This window comes from Akebia trifoliata, chromosome 11 (genome assembly GCF_017979445.1).
Source record: "Akebia trifoliata isolate Shusen 1 chromosome 11, ASM1797944v1, whole genome shotgun sequence".
In the NCBI taxonomy this organism is placed as follows: Eukaryota; Viridiplantae; Streptophyta; class Magnoliopsida; order Ranunculales; family Lardizabalaceae; genus Akebia; species Akebia trifoliata.
Genome location: NC_141385.1, coordinates 46,404,559 through 46,417,631, shown reverse-complemented (window position 1 = coordinate 46,417,631; position 13,073 = coordinate 46,404,559).

Below are 13,073 nucleotides of genomic sequence, written 5' to 3'. Positions count from 1 at the left end.
GAAAGTAAGCAAATATTAAGATCTTATATTCCTAATTAGCCCACATCATTCATATTATTTAAAAGAGTGCGGATCGTATGCACCCAGGGTGGAGGATTGAAGCTCTCCTCCCACACCCCAATACATGCCATGTAAGCCATAATCCAAGGAATGGCGCCTAACTTGTCTCCTTTTAAATATTTCCTTGGATTACGACTTACATGGCATGTATTGGGGTGTGGGAGGAGAGTTTCAAATTTCAATCCTCCACCCTGGGTTTATACGTTTTGAACTCTTATTTAAATATCTTAATCACGAATGTTTCCTATTTAATATAAAAGACACTAAGTCATATATCATTAAAAAAAGGGATACTAATTCACACAATCAAACCTGATGGGACTAGGCTCTGTTAGAGAATGAGGTGCACGGTACAAAGATACACAAGTACAGGTTCGATTGTTACATCGACCTAAAAACTACTCAAACCCTCTCCATGGCAGGCCAAGCCGAAGAATGGCCTATTGAAGCCCTACTAATTCAAGTGTAGGGTCTTCATGACTACCATTAAGTTGGTTGATGGTAGATTCATTTAATAAAATTCAAACGTCGGTGGCCTAATTTGAGAATATAATTCGTAAGGGCTTATTTAGTAAAAGAGATGTGGGGAGAATGTTCAATGTCACCTATTAAAATTGTTCAGTCAGGACCTAAAAATTTAAGTATTTTTAAGACTCGATGACTTAGAAGAACCAAGATTGCTAGATCTGTTGCAATTGAACGTTAAGTGTTTCCCACTCGTTTCTCTTATTTTATTTTCGTTTAATGTTTCCAAAACGTCTTTTTTAGTTTTTGCCCATCAGGTCTATCATCTGTGTTCGAATTTTGCATACCATATGCATGGCACATTCTTGTCCACTAAAGCTAATGGAATAGAGAGCTAGCTAACCAACCTTTTTTACTAACATTGCATGCCTGCATGCTATGCACATATGATGATGATGAACGTTCAAAAGAGAAGTTTGGTAGAACATGGAGTTTCTTAGAGTTGGGAGGCAAGAAGTAGGAGTTCAGTCAAATCGAAAGTAGTACAACTATAACCATTCTGGACTAAGTTTTAATCAATTATTTTGTTCTTTACTACTCGAGTGACATCTATCGTCATTAGATTTTTTTTAATATTAATCATTGTAGACAAGACTTACTTGCGTACTCATTTTTCTTATATTCTTTTATATTTATAAATTTCTTAATAGTTGGAGGTGTAGATTAGAGCTTCTATGTGAATCTCGTCACTCTTGCACATAATTAAAGGATTTCTCTTATTGGAAATTGAAGTCTAAGTAGCATAGAAAGTTGCTATCGTACCAAGAGTGTGAAACAACTAATTCAACTTTCTATAAAAATATATTGAAAATATATAAAAAAAGAGAAATTTTTTTAAAATTTTTCGAACTTCTCTTTTGTCTCGCATATTCTCTTTAAGTATAATGAATTACTTTTTAAAATTATATCAAGACAATAATGAGATTTAAAGTGTGGATAACATAATGAACACTGAAGAATATTGAGAAAAATAGATTTATATCTTTTCGATCTCCACCAATAGCATGACACGTCTCTATGTTGAATCTTCCAACATGCATTGCTCCTAGATTTAATCCCTTACTATTTTATTTTCCACTTTTCTATTCTATTGTAATTGATCGTCTAGCATAAATGTCAACAACCTTTCATAGATCATGCCTATCATCTTCTAAGTCAAGTCGGTGTATCCTTATATCAAAATGACATATCTTCTTCGATGATTGTTAACCAATATGTTTGCCCTCACAACTAATATAGATAAGGATATTGATTCAATTCAGACCCTAGAAGGATTGTACCATATGCCTCGATCCATCTAGAAATTAGGTCGCATCGAATCATCTTCATTGACCTCGTACACCGACTCTTTTCAAGGAAGTAAGTTTGTTTGGTTGTGCCAATGATTGAAGTACTTGTTAGGGGTGGGCATGTGTTGATTGATGACAAGGAGGTGAAAACTGGGAGTAATGAGTGGTTGAGTAGTAAGTGTAAGCGATTGCTCTAAACCAACTGACAAAACAGGAAGCTAGAGATTGCTCCGAACCCAATGAAAGCTCTTCTTTGGCGTATAATATATCATAGTTTTACGACTTGTTGGGTCACCTCAAAACTCGACCAAGTTGGATTTGGGGGTCAATCAGCCATGGAACCACCTTGTTGAAGCTAATTTAGCTAAGTTGAGTTATTAACTCGTTAATGAAGGTGCCGATTTAGCTAGGCTAAGTACAAATCTTGTCGAACCCACCTTCATGTTGACTACTAAACACCTTTGCTTAAAAAAAATCCCGTTAACCTTGTCAATTTAACTTAAAAATTACCTAGTTGGGTACAAGATTTGAGCGAGTTATGAAGTTTTATTTTTAATTTATGAAAAATAAATAAATTATTATTTATTAAAATTAAGGCTAAGTTACATAAACGTGCACCTAAAATTGAATAATTACCAAAATGGTGCACTATTCAAATTAATTCAGAAAATGGTAATTTACAATTTTTGAAATTAAGTTTTTTTACCAAAACGGCAAGAAATAAAATGAACAATAATTTTCACAATTTTTGTACCCAAAATACCCTTTTTTAACTTTATATTCAAATTAAAAAAGTTGAAGGGTAAAAATGATAAAAGGCTAAAGAATGATCAAATGTCTTTTTATTACCCAATATAATATATATAAAAGAGTTGGATTTTGATAAATTTGAGGGGTAAAAATGGTAAAAAGTTAGAAGAAAGAGAATATGGTAGCTTTTGTACGAAAAATGTAGAAAGTTCTGTTCATTTTATTTTTTACCATTTTGATAAATAAGTAAAAACTTATTTTCAAAAATGATAAATTACCATTCTGGGAATTTTTCAATTTTCATGCCCAGTTTTGGTAATTTGCTCTTAAATTAAAATACTTAAAACTATTTTTTTAAATATTTATGGATTTAGTAATATTCATTTCACAGGTCTAAGTCAAATTGACCCGACTCGATGTCAATGTGAATAGTCCATCACATTGACTCTTTTGAGATTGACTTGACTTGATATGTATTTTAAAATGTAGACTTAGTTAATGAAAATTCGACTGAATTGATCATGTCTTATATTTTTTTTATATGTAATATTTTTTTTTTATGAATTTAAATGTTCACAATGGAATATAAAATATTGATTTTGTGACTGAGCATCTAATAAGGAATGATGTGGATTAGCAACATTACCACATCATGACACAATGATCATAGATCTTTAGGTTCGACCTTGGCTGGTGTTTTCATCAGAACCGTTGTTTTAGACTTATTCGTTGCTCAACACAACTACAACTAACCTTTTGATCACCATATATTGGATGATCAATGGGCATGGTTGTCGACACAACCAAATCATTATGCTAGTTTCAATATTGGATCAATGTGCTTATTAATACAGGACGATTTATACTCATATTACCATATTCGTTCTACCTTAACCAAATAAAAAATCGTTACGAAGCGAGTTAATTTTTGGTGTAGTTCATATTGAATGGCTTGTACTAAACAATTTGCAAATCTAACCATTCTTGTTCGTTAAATTTTGTCATTGGGTTTCGATGAATCAAATGGTAAACTAAACAATGTATTTTTCTTATAAATTCTATTATGCCACTTCATTGTTAATCTTATTCTTATATTTATATAAAGGAGAAGCAAATGTAAGGGAAAATTTTCTTGTTTATCATTATAGATGTACTTGTAATTTGCGTACTTGAATTATATATATGCATAAGCAAAATCAAAATAGTGAACCTAAGCAAATAAAAATACAAATTATATTTCCAATATCCATATGAACCATATCTGTTCTAAAGTGGAGAATCACAAACCCAAAATGTTGAAGATAATCGATTTTGAAAAGAAAAATCAAAGGTTTTTCTTGGTAGAGATTGAAGAAGAGATCATTCAGGTCATTTTCTAGTGGTCTTAACAATGTGAAAAAGCCCATATTTGACAACCTTGAATCTTTTTTTTTCGACGGGCAAAAACTGTAAAATTAGTTGAAGATGGGGGAAATCCGATGGCTCTAAGCCATCAAATCTAGGAAACATAAAATTTCAATAGTCCTAGCCATTGAAATTCGATTTCTAAAATTTGTAAGCCTTGGCCCGTTGAAGTTTCAGTTTTCACATAATGTTTCCAACGTAGAACAAAGTCAAGAGATGTATAATTGATCACTTCAATGAATAGGGCTGGCAACGGGTCGTGTGTGGGTTGGATAAGACTTCTACCGACTCCATACCCAAATTCAAACATACACACTCATACCCGATTTCTTATTCGAATTTTAGGATAATACCCAAATTCAAATTTTTACCCAAGTTTTAGGTGGATAACCATACCCAATTTTTTAATCGATTCTTAGGCCACCCAAACTATTACCCTCTTATCTAATTTTTTTTAATATATTTTAATAACAAAAATTATATAATAAAAAACTAATTATTTACATATATTTATATGTAGAATATGAAATTATACTTTTGTTTTTAGGTAAACAGGTTATCAGGTAGGATATAATGTATATTCATACCTGACCTTACAAAACTTTTAGGTAAATGGGTATCAAGTAATATTACCCAAATTATTAATCAAGTAGAAAAACCTTGCCCATATCTAATTTATTAGGGTCAAATGAGTCGAGTCTTATCCAACCCATTGCCAGTCCTACCTGCAACTTGGGCGGGTTGACCTGAACTCAACCCGATTGATGGGTGAGCCTAGGCCAAGTTATGTAGAAAATGAGTTGAGCCTGAGTTAGAATAACTCAACCCTACCTCAATTCAGGTGGAGGTTCAATTAAACCAACTCAACCCAAATTTGAGCTATATATAAATATTTTCATTTATTAATATTTTTTTAAAATTAATTATTTCTTCTTATAACTAAGGAAAAAAATCACATTTTTTTTTATTACTTTTCTTTCTATTTGAGTCCATTGTTGTATTTGTTCATATATATAATATGCATAGACTCTTGAAGATGAAGAATCATTTCATTAATGATATTGATATTAAGGACTAAGGAGTGAATGAAAGCATCATCAAGATTTTTGTTTTCAACTAATTTCTTTATTTTATCTTATTATTATGACTTGTGGATAATTGGGTGTGCTTAATGTGAGCTTTGGTTTAGTATGATTTATCTAAATATTCTGTTAAGGATGGATTCAGAGGTTGTAAGCGATTTTATTTACTAATGATTTTGTATTCGATGTTGTATTTTTTATTTAAGATATACAATTTATTTATTGATTAAAATAAATTTAAAATTATTCAACGAGCCCAATCAACCCAAAATTCCTTAGTCGAGTTAACTCAAGCTCAACCTGCTTTTAAAAACTCAAGGTCTGGTTGAGTTGAGCTCGGATTGAGGGTTCTCCTACTTGGATAGAGCCTAGGTTTACCTTCGAGCCACCCAACTCTCCCAGGTTGCGGCCCAGTAGAGAGCACATTTCTATTAACAAACAAAAAGAGGACTTAGGTACAACATAGAGCTATAAGGGTTGGTGTGCAAGGAGTAGGCACTTAGTCAAATCGAAAGTAGTGGTTCAACCATAAACATCTTTTTGAAATAAGTTTTAATCATTTATCTCTGCTCTTTATTATTCAAGTGACATTCATCCTTAACTTAGATATTGAGAGGACATATTAGAAGAAGAAAATTTTCAGATTCATTGAATTTTTTCTTCTTACACATGATCATCTTTTAATTTATATCGAAGCACTCTCGAAGTTATTAGCTAATATTTTTGAGATCTAAGATGTGAAAGTTATCGTGTCATTTTAGTAATGTCGACGAAATTAATTTTAGATATCTTCGATCTCCGATGATAACGTGACATGACTTCGATTCGACTCTATCAGTCATCCCCTACAATCTTCTCTAAGTCGAGTCGGGGCATCCTTATCTCAAAACGACACATGTTCGATTTGTGTGTAAACCTATAATTTTGCCCTCACAACTAAATTTCTATATAGATAAGGATAGGTGCATTCAATCTAACCCAATAAGGTTTTTTTCATAAACAATACCTCCATTTAAAAATTAGGTCTCTATCAAATAATCTTCATTGACTCTTTTAAAGAAAATTCGTTAGAAGTAAAATAGAGGTTTTTTTTGCCATTTAGGGAAGAGCTAAATCCAAGATGGAATATTTTTCACACCATGACATGTTGATGATCAAAATCTGTGGGCCTGCAAGTTTGAGCAGGTACCTAATTGGATGATGATCTAATCTGAACCATTCGTTCAAACTTATTTGTTCAAACAGCTAGGGCCCACCTCTTGACCATCATATGCTTGAAAGATTAGATGGGTATTGTTATCACATGGGATCACTGTGCTTTATTAATATTGTATGATTTAGAGATACCCCCTCAACTTTTGGTAACTTTTTGTGATTTGCCTTTGTGTTCTCAAACTTATGACATACATATCCCTTATAGTGGACTTTATTTGATGACAAAAACACCCTCATCTTCTACCTTTAACCAAATATCCTTAAATTTTCTTCCAAAAATCAGTAATTTTCAAGTTTTTGGCATTTTATCTAAATCTATCATCATCAATCTCTTGTAAGTACTCCTAATTTTTCTATCCAGAAATCCATCATCACCTACTTACCAAAAATTATAGAATTCTTGATGTTTTAACATTGAAGGAAAATAGAATATTGAGAACTTTTTTTTACCCTAAATATTTGATAACTAGTCTAGTTTTGAAAAGAAAAAATCATGGGTTTGGATAAAAGATTGAAGAAGAGGGTGCTTAGGTCATTTTCTCTTAGTCTTCTAGAGTAAAACAAGGTCAAAAGAGATATTGTTAACTTCGCAAGACAAAACTGGCCACGTCTCTCTTTAAAACAACTGTTACACGGTCATACACTTATCCACAAAACCACAACGCCATCACGTGTCCACCAATTGCAAAAGTGCTCACGTAGACGTGGACTTGTTAGAGATTGCCAATCACATCCGACCACATCATAATCAACTCTTTTTAAGTGGGTCCCACACGAGCTTTTTAAAAAGAGAGCTTAGGTCACAGGAGCATGTGATAATAAATGCTTGACGACCATACCCTCATTTGCACCCGTTCATCTCAGGTGGGCCCAAAATGGGAGGGGACCCCACGTGGCTACCCTCTCACATGTAAATTCATGAGGTCCGCACTTAGGCCATTTATTTAAAATAATAATTAAATAACTAATGCTCATTAAAATATATTTGTTATGTGACGTGGAATCTTCACCTCGTTAGTTACCTGACGCACTTGCTGTGTGTATCAAGATATTATTTTTCAATAACTTTTGAAAATGACAACTCTTGATTTTTGAGTAATTATCTTGTATTTCCGATAGTCAATCTGCTATGCAACTCTCATTCTTTTACTTAGTGATACTTAATCATTCAATTTTGGAATCGTAACCAAAATTCAGACTTCAAATCCATTTCATGGTGTTGACGATCCGACGGTTTAAATCTAATCTCAACTAATCAGAGACGAAAACTTATGATGTCCCCTAACATTTTATAAATATTGTTGGAAAGTCTGGATTATAAAACTATCCAAGTGCCAGCAAATTGCTTGGATGTCCTCCAGAGTTTATTTATTGTTTGAGCATGGTGGTTTAAATAAAATATAAAATACTTCAGAATTTTAAATTATAATAAATGCATAAATGATGGAGTTGCCCACGAGGTTCTGCATGGGTTTTATAAGAAAAGTCTCGTTTTTATAATAAACTTAAGAGTTTTACCAAACAACAATACAGTGATGTTCTTTATTAGATTTTTGGGAACTCTTCCAAAAAAATTTAATTATCAAAATATCTCACTATTTGAAGGCTTTCTACCATGATTTTCAAAACTAAGAAAACAACAACAGTAATGTAATAACAAAGTCCTATCTAAAGGATTTTGGATGGACTAAATAAATAATATTTCACTATTATATATGTCTAAAATCAAGTTTTTGTTATTAAAAGTGGATATCATATTTACTTTCAAAATTTTCTTTCGAATACTTTTAAGTCTTTTTTTCGCTTTTTTAAGATCTTCATAAGGGATGATGTATTTTTACACAAACTGTCGATCCGAAATAAACCCTCATTTACCCAAGCTTGGGATTAGTAATGTAGTGTAAATGTGGTTTCCATATATCATAATTGGTATTAATGTAGTCTGTCTTAGTTTTTAGCTTTAGTTTTAATTTGATTCATATTTGTCATTCTACATCCTACCTATTAGAATTATAATTTGATTGTCCCGTCTTTTAAAATAAATAACTTTATTTATATAATTTCCCACATTATAGGATAAGCCCCTATCGAGTAGGACATATATATGGTTGATTCAAAGCCAATCTAGTATGAAAATTGATCAAATTTTATAGGATTCCAAACCCATAATCAACGATTGTTCAGTATCGGATCAAATACATTGGATTTTGTGATAAACTTAGACAAAACATCACATTTGTAGTAAGTTTTAGAGTGTCAATGTGTACCCAAACGAAATTGATACAAAATTAGAATTGGAACTGAAATTTGATTGCTCCCATGTGATACTTCTTGTTTTAGAATTGGGATCTGGAACCAAATTTGACATGAGCAATGATTTTTTCTTCTTCTATGGATGTTATTAATGGGATTGAATTGGAACCCAAATTGATAGGTTTCAATGCTCATATATGACATAGCTGTTCATGGGACCACCAATTTTAATTAGATACTTTTGGACTTAAGCTGGGAAACAAAACCCATAAGGATAATAACTGTGATATGTTCTGGATTTTGCTTGAACCGACTTCTTGACACTTTCACTAGAATCCACCTCCCTCGTGCGTAGTGTAGTTAAACTCCACTTTAACAGTCTGTTTGGCTGCAGTGGAAAAAAAATGGGTGGAGAAAAAAAATTGATACTCTATTGATGATTAATATTTTTCTTGGAAATTTTTTTTTCATGCTCAATGAAATTCCCAACCAAGCAAGATTTTGCTTTCCCAACCTGCCCCCAAGAAAATGAAATTCCTACCTCATGCACTGGTAGGGTTGTAACTTGGGTGGGAAAAACCTGAACCCGTTGGATTAAACCTGACCGTGGGTCAAGTCTGGGCATAGTTAGGTTGGATTCGTGGAAAAAAAAAAATTGCCTGACTCAAATTGGGTTGGGTGCAGGCATAAGTATTGGCCAATCTGATTTGCCCCAACCCAAATTTAATATGATTATAATTTAAAAATATTTCTCATCATGATTTTTTTACACTTATAATTCATATGTCAATATGTATGCTTTTGTTTATCTATATATCAAAATTTATGTGTGATAATTTTTATTAGATAAATAATTGCTGATAAATTTTATTAGATAAATGATTGTTTTGTTATTAATGCATTGTTTTGAGTGTAATTCTATATTGTCGTACAATGATTATATTATAACTTTAAATATTTTTCTTTTCTTGAATGATCTTAATATTTTTCTTCTCTCTTTAAATTTTCTTATAATTTTTTGTATATAAATTTTTGAAACACATTTTTAGAAAAAATAATTAGAAGTCTTAAGTTCTTTTACACACTCCTTATCTTTATATAAATCCTTACCAATATTAAATTACCTAATAGTAATGGAAAACGAATTAACCCGACCAACCTAACTTGGCTAGGTTTCAGGTTGAGCATGTCATATCCGAGGTTAAGTTTGGCAAGGGTATGAGTTGGTGTTTGTCATGTTTGAATTGACCATGGGTTGATCCCCAACCTGTCTAAATTGCATCCCTATACATTGATTTTCTTTTTCATTATCCTTTTTTTCATCTCTATTTCTGAAATAATAGATGTACATCTCCACACCTCTCTCCTCATTCTATTTTTTGGAATTTTTCTAGGTACAATTAGAACGATATGAAAAAGATTAGCATAGGCCTTACGCAAGAATAACATCAAGCAGAAATGATCGAAAATTTTAAGTTACTTTCCCAACCAAGCAAGATTATTCTTTCCCACCCTAATCCCAAGAAAATGAAATTCTTACCTCATACGCTAGTCTTCTTTTTCTGTTTCCTTTTTTCCTCCTTTATTTCTGAATAATAGATTTATGTCTTCACACCTCTCTTCTCTTTTTTTTTTTTTTTTTCTATGTACAATTGGAGCAATATGAAAAAGATGAACATGGCCCCTACTGAAGAATAACATCAAGAAGAAATGATTCAAAATTTTAAACTACTCTTTTTTTCCTTATTCATTTCCAACCCCACACTCCTAACTCTTTTTAGAAAATGGATGGCTACCGAACTTTAAAATTTAAAATTAAAATTCAATGGTGAAAAAAATATCTTTTTCTTTTAAATTTTTTTTAAAGTTCAAAGAATTTTGTCTTCTACAACCTTGTAGCATTCAATAATGTTTTTTTGGAGGCCACAACATGAGATAAGGATATTTAGAAAGATTTAAAATCTTACTAAAATACAAAGCATGGAATCCATTTTTCCGAGACCTACACAATCAAACACACCCGACTCTTGCACAGATATCATTGCGTCAGGATTTGAAGTCGCATGTTAGGAAGCCACGCGTCAGCTGACAAATGGTTGAGACAGGTAACACGTGTTGGCTGTAGAACATGGAAAGGGCATTGACTGCCAGCTTTACAATCAGAGAGCGTTTTGTTTATTTTCTAATGTCATTATTATAGAGAGATTTTATTGCCACACCAACTTGTACTAACGCCACCAAGATATGTGTTAATTTAGATAGATCCAAATGGGTTGCATTAGTAAAATTTAGTGTGACAGAATGGGGGTGTTGTTATAAAAATTTGGTGTGGTAATAGAATCTCTCTTATTTATAATTGTTCGAGTTGATGAGTTGTATGGTTTTGTGATTTTCATTTGTTTTTGACGATTTTAGGTCAGACCCAGCGGTTAATGTGGAGAATCACGTGACTCATCACATGACTCAGACTTAGATTGTGTCGGATCACGGCGATGTACGCGCCGTCGGATCCTTAAGAGTGAAAACTGAAAACGTTGAGGAAAAATAATTGCCATCGTACTTGTAAAATATTGCGAAAATACCATTAACCATCGGCACGATAATACCATTAAAACCAAGGTGTCTTTGCTGACAAAAGCTGATTGAATCACGTGATCACTTTTTTTTTTTCTTTTCTTTTCAGATGGTGCTAAAAATTAATGTTATAAATATAAATTGTAGATATTAAATATACATCATAGAATTCAATAATAGACTCACCTAAAAATAACGTATTCATATTTCATTTGTTGTTAAAGTAGAAAGTGCCATGAGCAAATGCACATATATCAATATCGCTTATTTGTAATTTCAAATATTGATTAAAAAGTCTTAAAAATTATATGATAAAAAATATTATTTTTATTTTTATTTTTATTTTTTTTAAGTTGAGCAATCGTTTGGAAAAAAAATTGTGAAATAATCATGGTTTTTTCTATAAGTCACAAGTTTTGGTGTCGATGGTGCTATATGTGAAGCTATCACATTTGTGTATGTCTGAGCATAGCTTATTTTGATGGATTTGAGATGCATTTATACTTTACATACGTAATTTATCACAAGAAGGTTCAACAAACCTTTCATATTTGTCTTGGGTCACTTTGATCTTATTCATTCAATCTTATTGATTTTTTAATTATGGAAAATACTTAGATATGATGTATGATTTATAAACATGATGGACATGAGTGGGATTGCAACCCAGGTGGGTTGGAGGGTAAACCTAGGCTCAACCCAAGTTGTGTCAACTCAAATCGATCACAGGGCTTGAGGCCATTAACCTGAGCTCAACCCGTGATAGAACTTATACAATTGGGTTGAGCTCGGATTAGCCCAAATTAGGTAACTTTTGACGGGTTGGGCTCTTCATCTTAAAAAATTTGTACTATTATACGTAAACATACACTGTGATAGATTGAAGTAGAAATAAAAATAAATAAATTTTTTTTTTAGTTTTACAAATATATTTAAGAAAAGATAACTAAAAAAAAAAAGATAAAAAATAAATAAAAATATTTATATGTTAATGTATAACATCAGGTTTAGTTGCCAGAATCCTCATCTCAAGCTTAACCCGAATTAAATTTAGGTTTAGATATACTAGCTCAAGCTCAACTCATCTTCTATACAACTCAACCCAGGCTTGCTATTGATTGAGTTGAGTTCGGGTTAGTCCACCCAAGTTGCAACTTTAGCCATGACCATTTAAACGACAAAATTTAATTTTACTAATTTCAAGAGTTTCATTTGTATATGGAAAAATCATCATAAATGAGGTAGGGATAGCAAAATAAATGCAAAAAATTTCCTTGAGATCATAATCATATCATTCAAAGCATGAAACAATGTGACGAAGCAAATATCTTCAAGGGCCTTGTTAATGTGCACCCTTAGCATGTTAAAGTGCAATAACTACACTTTGGAAATTAGATTTTTTATATCGAAAATGACCTTAATTTTTTTTATAATTAAAATATCCTCAAATGCTTATTTTCAAGGTGTATTTATTGCACTTTAACATGTATCTTTAGGACAAATGTTAATACAACCCTATCTCCAAAAATATATAAATGGAATAATGATAAATTGACTCCCCCTCTGCTCTCTTAACGTGGTATGTGTATGGAATCGTAGATTTTTTTTCTTCGAATATACAATTGCACATTTCCACAAATACGTGCAATTATGCATCCCGAGAAAAATCTATAATTCCATCCACATGTCATGCCAAGAGTCAAGAAAGTAGAGTGGGAGTAAGAAAATCATGGCTCGTAAATCTTAAGAACAATGATTTTCTGACGAGTAAGAAAATCACAACTCAAATCTTAAAGACCTGTTCACATCTGACCATAGAAATCAAGAAAAAAAAATTGAAATTTAAGAAAAATATTCATTTTTCAATGATTTCTAAAGTCGTTCATCTCTAGTCAAATCTGAAGCCAGGTGATGATTTTTT